The sequence below is a fragment of the Pseudonaja textilis genome, chromosome 2 (genome assembly GCF_049901715.1).
Source record: "Pseudonaja textilis isolate UNSWEBS1 chromosome 2, rPseTex1.2, whole genome shotgun sequence".
NCBI lineage: Eukaryota > Metazoa > Chordata > Lepidosauria > Squamata > Elapidae > Pseudonaja > Pseudonaja textilis.
The window spans coordinates 191,561,705-191,583,113 of NC_141991.1; the positions used below are offsets into that span (position 1 = coordinate 191,561,705).

The 21,409-nt window shown below is 36.9% G+C and overlaps 1 protein-coding gene across 7 annotated transcripts in view; it reads left to right on the forward strand.

The window, feature by feature from the left end:
- The window catches only part of PIP5K1B (phosphatidylinositol-4-phosphate 5-kinase type 1 beta), an 89,783-nt gene that overhangs the window by 13,106 nt on the left and 55,268 nt on the right, over positions 1-21,409 (forward strand). For 5 of the 7 annotated variants that reach the window (XM_087926715.1, XM_026703774.2, XM_087926714.1 and 2 more), the window contains exon 2: positions 19,229-19,310. The exons of the other annotated variants lie outside the window; for them this stretch is intronic. The gene's annotated coding sequence lies outside the window, so the exon portion shown is untranslated. The remainder of the gene's footprint in view (positions 1-19,228; positions 19,311-21,409) is intronic. 7 annotated transcript variants of the gene reach the window in all.

Here is a 21,409-nt window from a genome sequence, read left to right on the forward strand (position 1 = left end):
TTTTGTCCTCTACTTAACCTCAGTAAAGTACTAGGTACTTTACCTAATGTTCAGTGTCTCTTATTTGATTCCAAAAAGGCAACATTTTTAAGACGAACACTTGGGGAGATTTGCCATTTATGTATGACAGTGACAGTGTTTTTCTTTGGGAATGTGATAAACAGATTCTGATTGGCTATCTTTGAATATGAGGTGGGAACTTTGCAGCCATCAATAGAGTTGACAAATGATAAAATAAAACTAAAGTGCATGAGAAAATAATATTAAGTATATTTAATTTTTAACCTAATATAATTAAACACATTTAAATAACGTTTTCTCCTAGCACGTCACCCAAAGACCAGTTGTGCTCCTTGGCCTGAAAATGTTTGCACTCCGCTGACAACACAATGTATGATATAAGCTCAACACAACATTATTTAGTTCACTTCTTTTTATTGTTTAATCTGTTTTGTGAATTCTCAAATATTTGAAATTATGGCAAAAAGGTTAATCTTAGGCAAAATGTTATTTCTAGGAGTATTTCAAATAGTTATGAAAATGATTGTGTCAAAGTAAATCTTTTATGAGCTCTATACTTGTTTGCATATTCCTATCCTTATTGAAAAATGGAAAGGATTAATTTATAAAGGCTTTGTTTCTTATCTGTAGTTAATTCAATATATAACCCAGCTGTAAAACAATATATCTTCTATGAAACAAACTTGCACTTTCTTATTTGTAGTTTCTCTTGCATGCAAAGAGATCATAATTGGAACACCTACTTCCTCTTTTGTCTAACTGAATCTGTTTACCTGTTATGAGGCAGGTCCAGGATAAAAGTCCACCTTTTATCAAAGAGAAACTAGATTATTATCCCTTGTGCATTGCCACTCTATTATAATTAGCAGAACTAATTTTTAACCCAAAGAAGGGAATTTTTTGAAAAGGTTTATTTTTTCTTTACAAATAGCTCAAAAGATTATCTTGTTACTTATGAAAAATTCTTTAAAATTATGTTATTTAAAATATGTTCCCTGGGAAGCGCAATAGCAACATAAACATAGGTAATATAATAAAATACTGTAATACAGTGCTGAAAAATTTGAAAAAAATGAAAGTTTATTAAGTTCTTTGCATGACAGCTACTTGCAATTTATATCATGTAGGAAAAATAGCATTGTAATTTTAATAATATGAAGCAATAAAGTAAAAGACCACATAGTCAAGATAGGTGCTGTATGTCATGAAATGTAGGAAAGTATATACTTTAATTGTTTGCTGGGATTTCACAGTAGTAATGTGTGAAACATAATTTCATAAATATATCATCTGATTAGCAATTCTCAGAAAGTGCTAATTATTAACATATATCTTAACACCTGCTGTTTAAAGAATATTCTTAAAAAATCAAATATTTACGAGTGTTTGCCCAGTTCAGAGAAAACTTTTTATTGATACTTGCCTATATATAATTGTGAAAACTTTGCATAAGGTTGTCAAACATTTTTCAAACTGTTATTATGTTTTTTAAAATATTATTTTGTTAAAGATCTTGCTGGATAATTGATTCTTAAAGGAAGAAACCACTGTTTATTATTTGATAAAAGTTTTTAAAAAGAGTTTCCAGGTGTTTATTTGATTCTTTATTACATCAGTATATGCTGACTGTGACTTTTTATTTGAGACTCACATTGCAAATTTTAATTTTACACATCCTGTCTTTATTATAAATAATAAACATTAGAAAAATATTCCTCACCATTGTATCATACTGAACTACATCTGATTAAATAGGGATAAATTTTTAATCAGGCTTTTTATCATGATTCTGTTGTCGAGTTAGTTTACCTCTGTTTTGCCAGGAGCAGAAAAGTAGATATTTAACCTTTTTGGAGCACTATACTTTACAATGTGCACCTGTGCTTTATTCGATGATCCTTCTGTAAGAAGCACATGCATTCCTATCGACTCATTTATATTCATTTTAAAAAGATGTTACAATACTCTCACATTTAGAGTGGGAGGGGAGAAATGTGGCTTATTACAATATATTTTAAAAATTCACAGAAGTATTGTAGAAAATCCCATTTATTTCTTAGTTTGCTGTGATGTTGTATCCGCATGCTGGTCACCTAGTGCCTGAATTACAATCACGTGATTGTGGAGACATTGCAATGGGGCTGTTATAACTTTGAATGGTTGTTGAACCAGTGAATGTTAAACAAGGTCCACAAATATAAGAGATTCTGTAAATTATCAGTCCCAGCTAATTGGGCACCAGGGATTGGTTCTGTGGAGAAAGCTTTTTCTGCGGACCAGTGGGGGCGTGGTTTCATGTGCTGCCTGCATGCTGGAGTTGGCACTTCGCTTGTTCATGTGATCTAGTTTCTGGCATGCCACAGACTGCTGCTGGCCAAAAGACCGGGGAATTCCTGCTGTAAGTATTAGCTAATATTAAAATGGTTTCAGAGAGCATCTGATGGATAAACCCTTCTAATGTTTATATTGGACATATATAGCTTTGTGTTTCTCTCTGTCAAGGAACCTACATTGCATTTTTTTTAAAGTATCAGCTTGTGCCCAGAACAGAATGAATTCCTTATTCATGGAGTTTAGTTATTCAGGTGTTGTAATTGCATGATTCCTGTTAGTTCTCTTTTTTTCCTTTTGTTCAATCGAGTTCAACTCTTGGATACTACCTGGATAAGTCTCTGCAGTTTTCTTAGCGAGATTTTTCAGAAATGATTAGCCATTGCATCCTTCCTAGGAGTGAAATAAAGCCCAAGGTCACCCATTTGGCTTTGTGCCTAAGGTTTGACTAGAACACACAGTCTCCTATTTTGTAGCCTGATTCCTTAGCTACTACACTGAGAGCCATTCAGTTATGTGTGTCCTGCCCTGATTGTATTGCATACAAGTTCTATTAAAACAGACTAATATTTTGCTCCTGAGCCTTAGATTTATATTATATTTCTTTGAAGCATAGGATCCGCTGAGATTGAAAGCAGTGTGAGCACTTTTGATGTCCATAGGCTCTCTTAATTCTTACGTCAGTTTCTCTATCGTGATGAAAAAGTACTATCTACATGCCCTGCTCAAAGGTGTTGAAAATTCTTTGAAACATTTGAGAAATCTGTAAAATCTTTTTGGTTGTAACAATAACATTACTAAAGATGGATGGCACAAGAAATCACAACTAAATTGAATTACTCTGGGGGAGAGAAAAATGAATTCAGTCTCAGAAACTTTTTCTTCTAATGTGTCTCTGTTTTCCTCAAAGTTAATTCTAAAATTAGGTGTTGGTGGAGTGGGGGAAGGGTAGAATGCGTGGAGTTTGGTGTAGGCCAATTAAGTAGAAGTTCAGATCCAACCAATTCCATTATATCATCAGGAGTGTTTCCAAATAACAAATAGTAACAGCCTATATTTTTCCATTTAATATTTTTTCTAAATTCAAAATCATCTTTAGGTAGGAATAAAATGTGTGGTATAAACATGCAATATTTCAGCTAGTATGGACAGAGAAATCTGAATTTCTGGCATAGAAGGAAATATTGTTCTAAGAAAAAGAGGTATGTACAATTTGTGCTTTCAGTTCCTTTCATATCCTGAATTTACAGAGGAAGAGACTTTATAGAACCCAGCAGCATTTCCTTCGGAATCAAAATACAAAAGATCTGGTGCCAATCTTAAAATTCCCCTGTAAATTATAGGACAGAATTTTAATAAATTATGCCTTTTGCCAAACAGATTGTGACATTGATAAGAAAAATGAGAGATTATGAAATTTATTAGGAAAAAAACAGTTGTCACAAGTGCTGGATGAGGTTTGGGGAAAATTCCATTGACTGCTAGATCAAATTATATCTAAAAGGCTTTCCGAATGGAAGATAGTCAATGGAAATTCCATTTGCAAAATTACGGGTAATGTTTGGAAATGCTTACTAGCCTTTCATCTGGAAGAACCAGCTCTTAAAAGATGCACGCAGATATATTATCTATTCTACCTATTTGGACTGTATATTTTGCCCTAAAGGCCTAAAAGCAGGACCTGTTCTTAGTAAATAACAGTTTTAATTCAGTCTGTGTTTCCTTGTTTATTTAGATTTATGGAAAACATATGAGTCATTCCTTAGCTCATGACTGTACCATTGTATATTTTGCTTGTTGAATTTCATGGTGTATAAAATACATACAATGAGGAAAGGATACTATCTGTATTCAGTGTTTTAATATGTCTCATAGTCTTGCACAGCTTTATTCATAAAGATTCAGCTTATAATATCTCCCTCCCCACACACTATTTTTTGTAAATATACTGGGAAAGTCAGTGTTCTTCTCAAAAGCTTCTGCATATATATATCTGAGTAAAATATACAAGTTATACATATATACTTCCAATCTTACGCGGGAGAAAACCCGAATAACCAATGATCCACACACTAATACCCGCGAGAACCTCAGAAAACATATATCGTTTCCTTAAGTTTTCGTGGGTACTTACATGTATGGTATTCAGCTTTGTTTGGGTATTTTCCCACGTCATTATAGTTGTGCTTTTAAAGTTGTAGCAACGTTTCGGCAGAATCTCATCTACCATCATCAGGCTTCTGTATTGTGTTCGTCTGTGAGTCAGACTTTCACAGCCATTTCAGTTTTCACAGACGAACACAATACAGAAGCCTGATGATGGCAGATGAGTATAATTCATATATTTTACTCAGAGATAAAATCATTTCATTTAACCAATAGAAATTAAGAATTGTCTCTGGGGAAATTAATTCCTTATGAATGTTTTGTGAAATTGTCAGGCCTCTGTTCAACACGACAGGTAAATTTTGCTTTTCCGCATTAAGGTTTCAAGGTTGAAATGGCTTTAATTGGGCTTTCTTTGAGTTAAAGCTGCAAGGCTGAGAAGGTTTTAAATTGGTTTAAAGGAAAAGAGGCATATTTCAAGGACTGTGTGGATTTTCATAAACAATATTTTCATTACAAAAAGGGCTGGGAGTATGGGAGTCTCCTCCAGTTTCTCTGTGAACACATATTTTTTTTCTGATATTCTATTAAGGAGAAAGCTGTGGCCTCTCATATACTTCTGTTATTAAGCCATCTTGATATTGAGGGATATTTCAGGAGGTGCAATAACCATGAAGATCTCTGGAAGGACCAGAAGCTGCTGGTAGTGACTAGTTAAGCAGAGAATAAATAACACACAATGGAAGTGAGAGTAGAAGGGGTTTTGCAACACGTGGGAAGAAATCTACTTAGAAACTCAAAAGTAAAAAAAAAAAACCAGTGACAAACCAGTTCTGTATTGTTGCCAAGCAAATTACATGGAGAGGGCTAAAACCTTCAGACCAGCTTGAATGTCAGTTAATGAGACTGCCTAAATCAAAAAGCACTTTACTGGTTGCAGGGGAGGAAAATTGAACATTTATGAGTAAACCAGGAGCCAGAAAAAACTAAAAAATAGTCTGATATCGTAAGTGACAATGTAGAAAAATGAGTTTTTCATTTTACAAAGAGAAGTGCAATTGGACCTTGGAATATAAAAAATATACATCAAAGAAAACTTTAAACTCTCCTAGCAGAAATGAAGTGCACTAAATTGGATGCTAGCGGGGGTAGACAAATTGGATAGGTTCACCTAAGTACATAATAATATTCAGGATAAGAGATGGTGGTATAGTATATACTCATAGTTGGTATTCATGGCATGAGATTGTGCAAAACAGTGGAATGGAAAGAATATTTACAGAGGACATTGCTGACTACACGGTCAGTTCCAACCTAGGAAGCAAGAGAATCATATATACGGTATTAGATTTAATCAGAGGTTCTGACCAGTTCTGGAGAGCTGGTAGCAGAAATTTTGAGTAGTTCGGAGAACTGGCAAATATCACCTCTGGAGATTTTACAGTATCCTTCCCCTACCGCGCCCACCAAGCCACGCCCACAGAACTGGTATTTTGAATCCCACCACTGAATGGGTGGGGGGACATTTGCAATTGATAGTAATTGGTTCTCCTTTGAATAGGCCATTGTTATTTAATCTTTTCTCCCTATACATGGAAACTAAAATATCACTTTAATCATGTACTGTAACATTCCATGCTTATGATCATCAGGCATTTTCTCAACTGTTCTAGCCATTTGGGGAAGGAGAATTTCCATAGTGACAGAGCACCTGTTTTCTGAATTCAGATTCAGTTTGAGTGCTTGAATCATTGAAGAATCAGTGCCTTTTGGAGTAAGTGATTTGGTTTGAACTAACAATAAAGTATCTTTGAATATTCATGTATGTTCTAGATTGGGTGAAACCAGCTAAAGGAGGTGTTAAATTCCTATCTCAAATCACAAAGCATGTTTTTGTGTTTAATCATATCCTATCTTGTATTACTTAGTTCAATTGGTATTGCTGAAGTTGAAGTTATAGCTTTTTATTTTTTTATCATTGTTTGTTTCCCTTTAGTCTTGGAGAAACACACAGGATCAGTATAATAATAATAATAATAATAATAATAATAATAATAATAATAATAATAATAATAATATAATATATTTGCGCTCACAGACCAAAACACAAGTACAACAAAAGAAGAACATGGGAAAATTAGTCATGAACAATTGGTCACCAAAAACTTGACTGAGGGGAATTACAGCGTTCTCCTCTGATGGTTACAGCTCTTAAAAATTTTTTGGAAACCTGAGAAGTGATGTATGAGGAGCCATCCCCTAGACAATATAAGAACAAATTACTAACATTGGGGTCTAGAAGGGTCTGTTTCAAGGAGACACAGTAACTTAGATCTGCCTGCGTAGAGCAATATAAAAGGACACGCTCCACAGTTTCAGCCTCAGCTCTGTCACAGGGGCATAGCCGCTCTTTAATCGGGAGCCTCTTAAATCGCCCATCCAGTAGTGCTGAGAGCAAGACATTAAAGCGAGCTAGGGAGAAAGCTCTTCTATACTTGGGAATGGTTAGAGTGTAAAAATAGGAAGCCATCCTCAGTCCGTAATTATTAAATTAGCTTAAGATCAGAGGGAAGCAAGTTTTGTTAGCTCTGGCTCATAGATATTGCAAATCAATGTCCACAAGCTGTTGGACTACCCTAAATTGGGTATCCTTCTGGCCATAATCTCCCAGGGCATCCCCCGTAAAACCTAGCAGGTGTAATTTCTTCATCAGCTCCCTCTCCCAACAAGAAATATGAGAGTCAGCAAACGCCAGGGAGAGGTAGCTACCAGGAACTGCCAGAAAGAGCACTCGAAACCACCACTTAATCCACGCCATACATTTGACTGATCGAGTGCCCAGTTCCAGGTACATCGGAGCAAAACCAAACACGAGGAAGACCCAGAAGTTTTCTAAGAAAGACAGCTTGGGTTCTTTCAATATAATCCTTGAAGCCCCGTATCCATATGGGAATTCCGTAAAGAGTTTGAGCCAAAGTTTTGTAAATATGCAGAGCAGAAGGAACAAACTGGCCTACTTGGGTATAAAAAAATCTTAAAATCTGCTGGTGACTATAGGAGGCCGAATTCAGCACCTGGGTTCGATGTCTAGTTCAAGCACCGGTGTTCTGAAATTGAATACCTAAATACTTAAAATGGAAAACCTGCTTAACAGCATTACCATTGATAGCCCAGTTATACAATTTCTGGGCTCTAGAGAACACCAATACTTTGGATTTGTCATAATTAATGGACAAGTGGTTCTCAGCACAGTAAGAGCCAAATGCAGAAAGTAATCTTTTCAGACCTGGCCTTGACAATGAAAGGAGGGCTGCATCGTCAGCATAAAAGAGAAGCGGGATCTTCGTAGTTGACAGCTTTGGGACTCAATACGTCTAATGTGAAAGGCCAAGTCAGATAGGAATAAATTAAACAAAAGAAGAGCCAGAACACAACCCTGCCTTACTCCGTTCTTAATCGGGATAGAATTTGAAAGTTCTCCCTGCAAACCACACCTGACCTGACTAGAGGTCTGGTTGTACAAGGATCTAATTAGGAACAGAAGACGTCTATCGATAGAACTTTTGAGCAGTTTTGACCACAGCAGTCCCCTAGGGACTGAGTCAAATGCTGACTTTAGGTCGATAAAAGCAGTAAAAAGTTTGCCACCTGGTATGGTAGTATATTTATCGACCAGGTGTGCTAAGACAAAGCAATGGTCCAGTGTGGCACAGCCTGCTTTAAACCCAATCTGTTCAGCACCAATAATATTGAACTCCTCAACCCAAGTGAGGAGTCTACATTGCAGATATTTAGCATACAGTTTTCCAATGATGGAGAGCAGGCTTAAGGGGCGATAGTCGGCTGGGTTGTTCCTATTTCCTCATTTAAAAACTGAAACAATAATTGCTAAGCTCCAGGAGGTAGGGATCCTGCCAGAGGTATTGATATGCATAAAGAGTCTTGCTAAGAGAGGAATCCACCATTTGGGATTGGATTTAAGCAAATCAAGGGAGTATAGCATCAGGGCCAGGGGCTTTGCCTGACTTGAGTTTGGAGATAAACTCGGTAATCTCAGCCTGAGTCACAGGTTGCCAGTCAGGAACTGCAGGAGGCAGCTGTAGCCCAAGCACGGTTGAACTTATTGATGCCTGGAAAATTGCCAAGAAATGGTTTTCCCAATCTCTGTTGGAAATACAGCAGAGAGGGAGTTCTTGATGACCCGGCAAGGAGCTGGCAACAATTTGCCAAAATAATTGAGTGTTCTTCTGCTGAATGGAGAAGAGAATTTGATCCCACTTCTCTTTCTCTTTACCTTTCTTTTTCTTAGCAATTAGTCCTTTATACTCCTGCTTCAAGCGATAGTAGTCCTCTGGTGGGCATCCCCTCGATTACGATAGAGCAGGTAAACCCGATTAATCTGGTTCCTGAGCATCAGACACTTTTTGTCAAACCAAGAATTACTTCTTGAATGATATGGACCTCTCGGCCTATGGACAGCTCCTAGGTCCCTTTGAACACTATTAATTAGTGATTCAAAGGCCGAGATTGTCCTTGGGCCACTACTTGTTAGGGCCTGATTGTATAGGCTAAGACACTCTGGAGATGATAAAAAGGAGTGGAACTTTCTTTCAGTATTAGAAGACCATTTGATCCTCCTTGTATACAAGGCCACATAGGGATCTGATATCTGGAGACCCCTAGGGAGATGTATATTTCAGGAAAGCCCAATGATTGTAACCAGGGGGCAGTGGTCACTCTCTGTAAGGCAGTCCACATAGAAAGCACGGACTGCCTTTCTAAGAAGCTGGGATACCAGCACAAAATCAATAACACTACTCCTACGTGAGGAACTAAAAGTAAACTCACCAGTTAGATCACCTAGGGTACTCCCATTAAGAATTATTGTATTGTGTTGGGCTGCTAAAAGGGCTAACTGAATGCCAGCAAAATTTGTTAATTCATCCTTAGAATGTCTGGCTGAAATCAGCTGTCCTATGACCTGGAAGGTTTCTTGGGAGTAGAGTGCCTCAATCGATGGGGGAACTTGGACTCCCAATCAGACATTAAAATCGCCCTCTATAAGGATGTACAGTGCTGGGAATTTAGTTTCCATACAAGTAATGTAATCCTCCAGCACGTCCCATTGAGCCTTGCTTCATCGTCAGGGGAAGATAAATGTTGAACACTAACAATTTGCTGTGTCCTCTCTTAATTAGAAACGCCATAACTAAAGAGCCACAGGGGGGCAGCTCCGCTATCTCCACTTCCAAAGAAGTAGAAACCAAGCAAGCTAGACCACCCTTAGGCCTTCCTGTTTTAGATTGTGTGGTGACGGCCAAGGAAATGACCATAAACCCTGTAAGGCAGCTGTCTCAAACTCAATTTACCTGGGGGCCGCTGGAGGCAGAGTCTGGGTGAGGCTGGGCTGCATAAGGGATTCCACAAAAAACGTTGTTAAAAAAATATCCTCAAATGCCGCACTAATATTATATTTTCATATCACGGTGGGGGCCACAGGATGTCGTCCTGCAGGCTGCAATTGGATTGCGGGCCGCGAGAATGAGACCTCTGGTGTAAGGGATATCTTATTGCATGCCCAGGTCTCCTGAAGCAGGACCACATCAAATGAGTGAATATAGTTGGCAAATTCTGTGGTACCATACCTTCTCCCACAGCCTGCTATGTTCCACGAAAGGCACTTAGGTGTGCAGGGTTTTTTGTTTTTTTTGCCAGATTTAATAGTCATTCTGTGTGATTAATTTTTCCCAGAGCGCCCTTTGGATCCGAAAAGATACACCCATTGTTAAGTGGCAGGGTCATCCTCTTAGGAGGCAAAGGCAGGGAAGGAGGGAGGGGAGGTGAGCCTTGTTCATGGGGCTGTAGGGCTCTAAGCGCACTCCAGTTCATACTTGTGGCATTCATTGGTTGCTTAGCTGGCAAGTATTCAGCAGCATCAACAGACGGAGTTTGAAGTAGCCCTGGATCTTCAAATTTACGAATTAGACATTCTGGAGAGAGCGCCAAGGGAACTTCCATTGGTAAATCAGTATAAACTTCCTGGAGTCCAAGGGAATCCTTACCAGGTAGTGGAAGACTCCAGAGCTTGGATTTGACTGCATCCAGACACTTTATGATTTGGGCCCTTTCTGATTGTGGAAGCGCACAAAAGGAGTCGAAGAGCTGTGTCTCCTCCTGGTTCTAGAAATTGTCTTGACATAAGTCAGTCTCATAAATAGATGGAATCCCAGAGGCACTGACCTGGAACTTATTTACTAAAGAACCTTGGGTGCCCTGGGCTGGAGTCGCTTCCTTTGGGGCCATTTCTTCCCAGTTGATCAAATCAAGGGAAGCTTCCTGGTAAGATGTTACTCGCTGCGGGGGGTTAATTTGACTGGTTGTAGGAGGAACAGTCAGGCTACTATCTGAGAGGATGCCAACTGGAGGTTTTGCGGGAATAGGTGTATAATTAGTACATGATGTAGTATCCGAGATGGCATTCAAGGTTGGCACATTAATATGTGCTGCTGAGGATCTTTTGGGGGCAATAAATCTCCTGCCATTCACAAATTGTTGATTACTGAAGAGTGGCTTAATTGACATATCTTTGAAGACTCTTTTTGGCAAAATGCCGAAGGATCTTAACAGGGATCCTCTTCTGAAAAATAGTTTTGGGCTGTTGGAGTTGTCAAAACTGAATAGCATTCTAGTGCAGTATTCAGGAGAGGGTAAAAGTTCAACCTTCTTCAAATCATCAGCTTTTAGCCCCAATAACTGTAATATATGGCCCCTCGCCAGCTGTGTTGAACCCCAGTGAGTTAAGTTGCTATTAATGGGATTAATGATGAGGGCCACCTATTTTGACTGTAAGACCAGGTGACTGTTTGCGTCAAAAGATGTAAAGTTCAAACTATTGGTAGGATAGAGAACCCTGCCGCCACATCAGGCTGCCGAGCGGTCAACCCAGGGCTCCCACTGGTAGTCCAGGAAACTAAGTAGTTTAAAGTACTTATTATTTTATCAAGCTGGAGCTGAATGCTTGCTGTAGTTTCTGCAACCAGAAATATTGCTGAGCCAAAAGTTCTGTAAGGATGGGCTCATTTAAGGATTGGTTGGGGGCCGTAGTTTTAGATAAGCCTTTGTTCTCAACTCGGGGGGGCGATGCCCTCAACAGTCGGAGGATTGTGACAACCGGCAGCAGCCAGACAAAAGGGAGCAGGAGCTTTCAAATCGAGAGGCCGAGCTAAAACAAAGTCCTCAATCTTGGATTGCTTCAGAGAAGGTTGAGGAGCCAAGTCAGTGAAAGATCTGCTCCTTTTCCTTGTTTCATTATATTAAGTAGCACAGTAGAGGGGAAGCTGTATAATATAACATAGAGTCTAGTCACTGAAACAAGTCCTAAATCTAGAGGAAAAGGAATCGGGAGTCGAGAAGAAACGAGTCCTAATGCAAACAATGGCAGAACTCCTCACAAGTATACCAAGGATCCTGCCCTCCTGTCAGAGCAGGGAACATGAGTAAATAAAAATGATAAAATGATAAAAATAGTGGATAAAAATAGAATAAATCAGATAAGAGAAATCACATCAAAGCTAGGCATTGCTAGACTTCCAGCTAAAGGAGTAAGATCTGTAGAACAACAACAACAAGGAAGCCAGCAGCACGGCCCTCCTATAGCTGAGGCCCAGCTCGGGCTTTTTTAAAAATACAGCTAAACCATGGCTGAAATATAACTAAAAGTGAATTAGTGATCACACTGCAAAAATTTCAAAAATGTAAAGGGTTTAAAAATAAAAATAAAAATTTGAGGACTAAGATATGATAGAAAAATAGCCTTAAAAGCAGATAAAAATTAGAATAGGTTAATTTAATCTTAGTTAAGCAGAGAGCCTACTTGCCTGCTGCTCCCATCTCCTCTCCTCTCTTCTCCTTCATCACCCTTTTCCAGGATCAGTATATAAAATATATTTTACTTTTTAAATACCTTTGTTGTAGCAATAACAATCAGTAGGTCACTTCCTGGCAAAAAGTATTATAGTGCTTTAGTATTTTATGCTTTGGGCATGATTATGATTTATTTTTTATAATTCTTTAAATTGTATTTTTATTCTGATATCCACTGCTATTAAATTAGCCACATAATATTAAGAGAGATGAGGTGAAATGCTGCTGTTGAAAAAGAAGCACATCCTTATTTGTAAATCGTTTGCTTGAGAAATGTATTTTGCACATGAAATACCTTTTGCTGGCTGCACTCACCAATTATTCCTACTACAGTTAATTATATAAAGACTTCCTTTGGAAAAAAAAGTCTTAGTCATGAATAAATGAAGAAACTTTATTTCTATATTTAGGTGTCATTCCTTTCTGCTGAAACTTGAGTTTGACTATTCGTATGGATTCTTTAAAGCTTTTAATGGTCTTAATAATTCCACATGTTTAACCAAGAATTGTTTTATTCTGTTTGTTGGATGGCATTTAAATAGGATTTCAGTTGGCATGTTACTAAATGGATATGTGTCTGAGCAATCTGGTTCATTCCTGCAACTTATAAAATCCAGAGGATTCATCCAGAACTTCCAACAAAACAGTCTTTCTCTATAGTTCCTTGCTTTTTAGTAAATGCTTGTCTGAATAATGCCTCAAGTAGATCTTCATAAGTAGCTTGCCCTAATAGTCCTCTATGTCTTATTTCTTATTTATTTATTTATCAAATTTATATGACCATTATCTCATAGAAAATGATTCTGATTGGCATACATTAATCCAACAAAGCAGTAGAAATATAAAGCAGTTATTGTTTAAAACTGTTATGTAATCGTTATTAAAAATAATTAAAAATGATAAAAACAAAACTAAGAGTGGAAGAAACTAATAGGCAGAGGAATGTTAACAGTAAGTGAATTATCCCACTATTTCAACTCTTCCCGGAGGCTTCAAGCCTGTTGGCATTGCCCCCATAATATATTTTTCTTGTTTATTTATTCTGAAGTTTATGAAAAGACTGGTTGGCATCATGCTGGGCAGCTCAAAAACTATGGCACTCCAGGAATGTCCTTTTGCTGTAATCAAAGAGCTTCTGCAAAGAAGTGACAAGAATTGGTGGACATGCATTCCAACAAAAAACTATTCTGCAGATGAAAAGGAAAATGATCCACTGTGCTGGAGGCGAAATTAAGGAATCAAATTGGACAAAATGTACACACAAATACAGAATTCTTGTTGATTTGAGAACCAGGGTATTTAATTTGTCTTAAATGATAATAAAACTTTTAGGCTCATTTCCTTAGACGCACCCAGAAGTAAAATCTTTTTTTTTTAAGTGGAGCTTGATCGTTGGTGATATCATGGACACAACCATGCTGTTTTCTTGGCAGTAGCGTGAACATGCTTTGCTGTCTCCTCCTTCTAGTTCCTAGTTTAGGCTGCACTCTGATGTTTCTCATTGCTTAGATTAAAGTTCTGATCAAGCCCAGTTCCACCTAGTTTTGAACTCAGACAGGATTAGCCAAGTGATGTCTCTTTCTCATTAAATAGGAGAATACTTAACAGAGGAAAATTCTTTTAACCTGTGACTCATCGGGTCATCATCCCATCTAAACAGAGAAATAGAATGACCATGGGCGGGCAAAATAGCAATGGAAATGGGAACAATTTCTGACTTTCTATTGACTTCCCCATTGATATTGCTTGTGAAAAGCTGGTAGGGAGTGCCAGAAATCACTCCTCTTTCTTAGCTGTCCTTCCTATTTTGCTGAGTGGAGGAACAAAGGACCGCAATAAAATTGCACCCCCATTCCCGATCCCAACATGTCCCTAAGGGTCTTCTCCCTCCAGGGAGAAAAAGGGCTTACCCATTCATTGTTGGTAATCTCAGCCAGCCCTACCTCAGAGGCAGGCATTCAAGTGGCTTCTTCCCTCCCCATCAATTGCTGTGTAATTTCCTATTTTAGCCTCTGTTCCAAAGTAGTCCATTGTTGCTCTAAACTTTCCAGTTTTACCCAACTGAAGATTACAAACAAACACAAGAGGTTTTGGTATACAGATCTTATTTGGTTTGTGATTTTTCAGATAATAATGGGAAGGGCAAACAAGTATTACAAGTGTTAAATTAGGAGGCATTGTTTTTTATGGTAGACGGCAATGCATCTTTTTCTTTCAAACCCTAAGCTGTTTCTTTCACATATCTATACACATACAGATGTGGACACACACATGTGATATCTTACCAAAAGTTGGAGACTCCAGATTTATTTAATTCAGTTTAATTTGCAAATGTAGTTCTGCTAAATAAATCAATGCTTTCTTTACCTTGGCAATATGAATTCCCACATTAAAAAAAAAAGAATTTTCTTCACATAAATTGGGAATAAGCAAGCCTTTGTTACATCCCAAATATTCTTCTTGGACAGAAAGTTCAAGGCTATATTGTACTTGGTTTGGTTTAGTTATTTCAGGATAGCATTGAATTAATTTTTCTGAAGACACTTCCTTTTAAGTTGGTATGCATAGAAATATGCTTTGACAGCCAAGGGGAAAAACTGCATATAAATCCACTTCCATGTAGGCAGAGTGCAAGGATAGATGAGAGAGTCTGCTTGTTGTGTAAACAGTATGATTCTTTGATGAGGATGGAAAGGCCCTTAAATGATCATAGTATGTAGAGTTTATTAAGATCCAGCATGGAAAAAATATTTTACACTGTGTATTCCCTAAGTATTAGGAATTTACTAATATCTCTCATCATGGGATATTCTGTGGAAGAACATAAAAGTATAACATGTTAAAACTGATATTTGGCATTGGAGGGAAAACTTTTTTTTTTTTGCTAAGATTTATTTAGTATCCAATGCAAATGATTATATAACAGAATTTAAAGCAATATTATATAATGCTTGGTCATAGCATACTATTTGCTAGCTTTACATTTAAAAATAGCTTTATTTTCTTGGAATATAATTTCAGTAGTTAATTAATTGCTCATTATATATTTCTAATCTATTACAGTAAAAAATAAATAGGATCTTATGCCACCATAAAGACTAAGTAGTATATAGTAATGTATAAAAATTGTGTCTTAATTAGTTAAAGATACCACAAAGTTGTTTAATGTTGTATTATTTAAACTATCAGCATTGCATTCATTACATAAATGTTACCAAAATTGTCCAGGTACAATGTTATATGGTTATGTGGGATAACTTTTTAAAATGTCATTATATTAATACTTCTAGGAAAAAATATTGAAAAAAATATTTATTTTAAAGCAGCCCTGTAATTAAGCCCAGTTTTACAAAAGTTGCTTGTCACAAGGCTGAGATGCAGTTCTCAGTCATTAGATCTTTTAGTACTTTCATCTCCTTTTTGTGGAGGGGTGGGTATATTCAGAAACTAGAAGCAGGTTACCGTATGCACTGTTTTGTCGTTGAAGAGTAGTAAACTTGATTGCATGAACAGTAGTAAATTGCTTATTTTCCCAGTTACTAGAGAAGTGGATTGAAAATATAGAACCGTTTCCATTGATTTTGCATGCAGTCCATTTTCCTATTGGAAGCAAGCTCTCCGAAGCTTGATAAGTAAATCTAAGATTCGACAACTGATTATAACCCTATAAGTCCTCTTTCAAAACATATGTGGTTTTGCTGTTGTAATAATATTCTTTTTTTTTTAATAAAAATTTCATTTGGTTTTCACAAAACATAATACAAGTAAAATTTCTTTTTTTGAGAATAGCATGGTCCCGAGTTATCACTTCTCCATACAGACACAACTTCAATTTCATATTCATCTTTGTGTTCTATTCCATATCTTATTACTATTTTAACATTTTCTCAATAATATTTCCCTTCCGGTAGTTTTCTCAATCTTACTTTTAATTATCTCATTCCTTTCTAAATTCAATTATATATAACTTTTTCTAAGTTTCAATATCTTTCTAATCATTATATTTATACTTTTGTCTGTCCTGTTTCAATTTTATATTTTCTTGTCTAATTAAACAAAATTTTCCCCTGCAGTTACTGATTGGACGAGTATGACACCTTTACATTTTTTAATTTTTATCTCTTCAACTCTTATTTAAACTTCAATTTATGCCTTTACAATTATAACATTCAATATAACACATAGCTTCCAGTTGAATTCTGCTTGGTACATTCTTAAAATACGTACTAAGTTCTTAAAGAAAAAAAAATATATAACAATAATAAATAAAATACGTATTCTATTCCAATTCAGCTCTATCATTAATGTTAGTTATAATCTTTAACATCTTTAACATTTCTTTTCAGTAGGGTATCATACTTCTAGGAACACTTATAATATTTCCATAATTTTTTCATATTTCATATTTCTCCTCACTTAATTTTTATAACATATTAATGATAATTAAAATGTTCCCCTCCTTTCCTCATTCCATTCTCTCATTCTTTTTATTTCATTTATTTATTAAACATTTCATTCCATTACAATGAGTATTTTATCTATCATTTTAATCACACTTGTTTCATATTTTCAAAGTTCATTTCTATTTCTAATATAACAATACTATCTTATGTACCCTTGCAGAATCCCCCTTTCAATTAAATTTTTACCCATTATCTCTGTGTCTTCTAAATAGGCTTATACCTTTAATCTTTGTACGTTTTCCCTGTTTCTCTATGTCCTGTTTCTATCCTTTATAATTTCTTTTCCTTTCCCTCTTCCCCCTCTTCTTCTCCCTTCCCTTTTTGACCCCTTCTCTCTCTAATTCTGATTCTCTCTTCTGTAATCCTCTCTTCTGTTTCTTCCTAATATTGTAATTACTTTTCAAACTATTCTTTTTGGGGGGTTGTTTTTTCAAATCTTAAATTTTTCACTCTCTTTCCCCGCTTTCCTTTCTTTTCCCTGCATAGAAATACTTGGTCATTGAAGATGGCTTCTTCTTTGTCCCGCCCTTCTTGTTCTACAGGCATTTCTTGTTGTTTCTCATAGTTCAGGATCTCCATTTCCAAAAATTGAAATATGAAGCCTCCTTCTTGTGCATCGTTCTGTTTTTTAAGTTCCATTCTTAGTTCTTCCAATTTACTGTTGCTTTTTCAGTTCGACCCAGTCAACCATTTTAAAAACCTTTAAACAACCACCTGATTAATTTTAGTCCTTTAGATCCAATAGCCAAAAATCCAAAAATCACCAAGTAATCCAAATAATCCAAAACTGTTTCTTCTTGCTTCTTTTTTCCACTTTCTCTTCCTAGGGTTCTATTATTTTGTTACAAAGTTTCAGTTAAAATTTATCTTTTAGGAATCTTGTTAAAGTTTCACTGTTAATTCCTTTCACTTCCAGGTGGTCTCCTCCATTTTTCCAGATCCCACCCTTTTATTTTTTTTCCTCCTTTTAAAAGTTTTTGAGAATCCAGAAATCTTTATTATTCCCTTGACATTTGATTTTCAGCTTAAATATCTGTTAATGTCAAAGTGGATTTTTGCCGATTTCTTACTTAAATCTCTTAGTTGTCAATATAGGGAAGAAAAGAAAAAAAAAACAAATCCTTTCCCTTCCCTCTCTCATTCACCGCTTTAAAGTCTTCTTTGGGAGCAATGTTATTCTTTATAATTTAAATTCCAGGGTACCTTATATTGTTGCTTTTTCAGTTCGACCCAGTCAGCCAAAACTTTATCTTCTTATCTTCCTCCTGCACATTTTTTTCCAGTCAAGTTCTTCTTTGAGGTGGCCATTTCGGACCACCACTGCAACCGCCTTTGGGAAAGGGAGTAATGGCCAGCTGGGGAGGAGAGATGCAACTCTTCTCGACCCTGCTGGCAGCCTGCCCCCTCTTCACCACCTCTATGGGGTGGCTTAGCCCTGAAACCAGCCGGCTCGGGGCATTCCAGCAGCCAGCACAGATCAAAACCGCTCACAATCACAGATTTTGGTCTGTCGCCGAAGAAGCTCAAACCGGAACTGCTGTTGTAATAATGTTCTGTATGTGTATATAATGAGCCTACTATGTGAATGAGCTAACTAGCATTATAATTCCTTTTCATGTACCTTTAAGGCAGCCTTACAAAGGTCTACTGAAATAAATTCTTCTTCAGTATATTTTAGTAATGTTCTGCGATGTAACATGCATCTATTGCTTTCCGTAAATGTGTAATGGGGTAGTCCTTCACACACAACTGTAATAGAACCTGCCCATTATGATTGTATGTTGTGATAGTTATAAAACAGGCCGATCACGTGTTCGACACAACTTTATAACTTTTTTCACAGGGGTCATTAGTGCAGTCAGTCATAAGTGTGGACACTAATGTCGTTAAGCAAACACCACAATCATAAATACAATTCCCTGCTGGTTTTCAACAAAACTCATCAAATGCGGTCATATGCCTGCAGAATGATGCAGATGGCCATAAATGTGACCACATTGCCGAGTGCCTGAAGTGCGGTCATGTAACCATGGTGTGTGTGTGGGGGAACTGGCTATCAGAACTTCAGATCTGGGTCGTAAGTCCCCTTTTTCGAATAGGTTGTAAGTCATGTAACCATGGTGTGTGTGTGGGGGAACTGGCTATCAGAACTTCAGATCTGGGTCGTAAGTCCCCTTTTTCGAATAGGTTGTAAGTCAAGCACCACCTGTAATTAGAATGATCATAAATAATGTATGAATGTAATAACACATAAATGATTATATTTTATATATGTGTGTGTGTGTGTGTGTGTGTAGGGCCCTGCTTTTGTTTCATTGTTATTCTGAATAAAAAATATTTGTAAATTATTAACCCTGGTTAACAAAGTACTTTTTTTTAAACAGTGTCCTGGAAAAATCGACAGCATCAATGAAAGGGCTGATTCCCTCTCTCAACTGCAGGCTGTTTTTAACATAGCTAAGAAAGGTACTTCCATTCTAATATTAGTAATAACAGTATGTTACGACTTGTTGCCGTTATATAATTAAGCCTACTGTAGGAATGGAAAAATATATTTGTGATTACAGGTAGCCTTTGATTAAATATGGAACCAGAATTTCTGTTGCAATATAGTGTTGGTGGGGGGGATGGGCGTAGACAGGGGAATGGCACTGTGGCAACATCTGACGGCAATTGGGCAGGTAGTTTCCTGCCTTGGACCACACTCGCCCTACCACTTGGGCTCTTGAGGGGAAAAAAAAGCAGCAAGAGTTTATGGGGATGACTTGTGACTTTCCCTGATGGCTTTCCCATTGACTTTGCATGTGGGAAGTCAGTAGGGAAGGTCTCAAATGGGAGGTGTGGTCATGGGCTCTCCAACTGTTGTAAGTTCAAGTCAATTGCCAAGCGCCAAATTGTAGTCACATGACCATGGAGACACTGCAATGGCCACAACTTCAAGGACCTGTCATAAGTCTCTGGCATTCAGCTCTACTGAAATTTCAAAGAGTCATTAAACAAATGGTTGCTAATGTATGCAAAATCTGGGCAGTTTCTAAACGCCTTTGTTTTATGTCCATAGAATTTAACATAGCTCTTTGGTTGACCAAACGATCAACAACCTAAATAAGAAGGACATGCATTTTGACTAATAACATGTTCAGTGTAGGCATCAGTCTGTTAACTAGCACATTTTAATTTCAAAGAAGAGTTTAGTAAAGTAGTTTAGTATTTATAGCATGAACTGTCAACCTCCATCTTCTAAATGTGGCTTTGCAATCAGCTTGTAAATCAGATCAGCTATTTAATGAACTTTCTTAAATTAATATGTTATCTATGAGAGGACATTATGCCCGTTATGTAGTAAGTATATCAGCTTGCAGACCCACTCCAACATTTTGGTAAATGCTTTTTTTTCCCTAAAAGGGATGGACATTTTGAGTCTAGGATAAAGGAAATGCAATCATCTTCTCTATCCGTTTATCTGTTCACCAAGATACCCAAGAAGGCTTTTCACTTTGTCAAATGATGATTGAGATATGGTTGGTTGGGACACAGGAGATAGACTCTTCAGAAACCCATACTTACTCATACCTTTATGACTTTGTGGTCTTTGCTTGCCACTGAATTTTTTAAAACTTTCTAATTGGAATTTATCTTGGTGGGTTTACTAATATTTTTCTTTCATCTGTCTCTTTTCGCTGATATTTGTGCATGTTCTATGCATAAAGAAATAAGAATTACGTTAAATATCTATTGTTGGTTATACAGCATCCTTCCACAGCTACAGAATGGGAATGATCCAGAGATACTTTAAAGATCACTGGGAATGTTGTGTATAATTTATGTATAAAAACTCATCAGATGTACAGTAGAAGCTAGACAGCCATCTGTCTGGGATATTTTAATTTTAATTCCTGCACAAAGTTGAAGGAGCTGCTTTGCCTAAATAGGCGATGATTCTATAGTTGTCCTCCATGAAATAGAAACAGATAAATACACAAGGGTTTGTATACTTGTATAAACTCTGAAGCCAAACAGACCTGAACAAATCTCCAGCTATGCTAACCATATAGGTTAGGATTATAATTCATCCATGCAATCCAGGGGACCATTCGGGTGAGTGTAGTGACTATAAAAAATGATGGCCTTCACTGATTATTAAGATAAGATGGAGCTATTAGTGAAAAATCTCTCAGTGCAAATTTTAGGTTTGTCTTGTATAAGATTCCTATAAACATTTTTTCCTATAAAGGAGCTAAAGGTAGCTCTTTATTATATTCCATGTGGCTTTGGTTGCTCTGTTGTTGAACTCATTTGTTGGAGAGACATGGTTTGACTGATATTACTCATGCTTCAATAATGATCAGATTAGGAATGCATTGCTTCCCTTGGTAAGTATGGGTTTGATTCACCATTAGAGGAACCACATTATTTACTAGCACTGGCTGTCCTGAGCATATTATCAACCTGGTATTCAGAGAAGTACATTGCTATTGATTTGTTCCCAGTCTCGTTGATTGATTTTAGTGTTTAAAACCTTAAAAGGACTGGGACTAATACATTTGAAGGATTACCTTTTACAA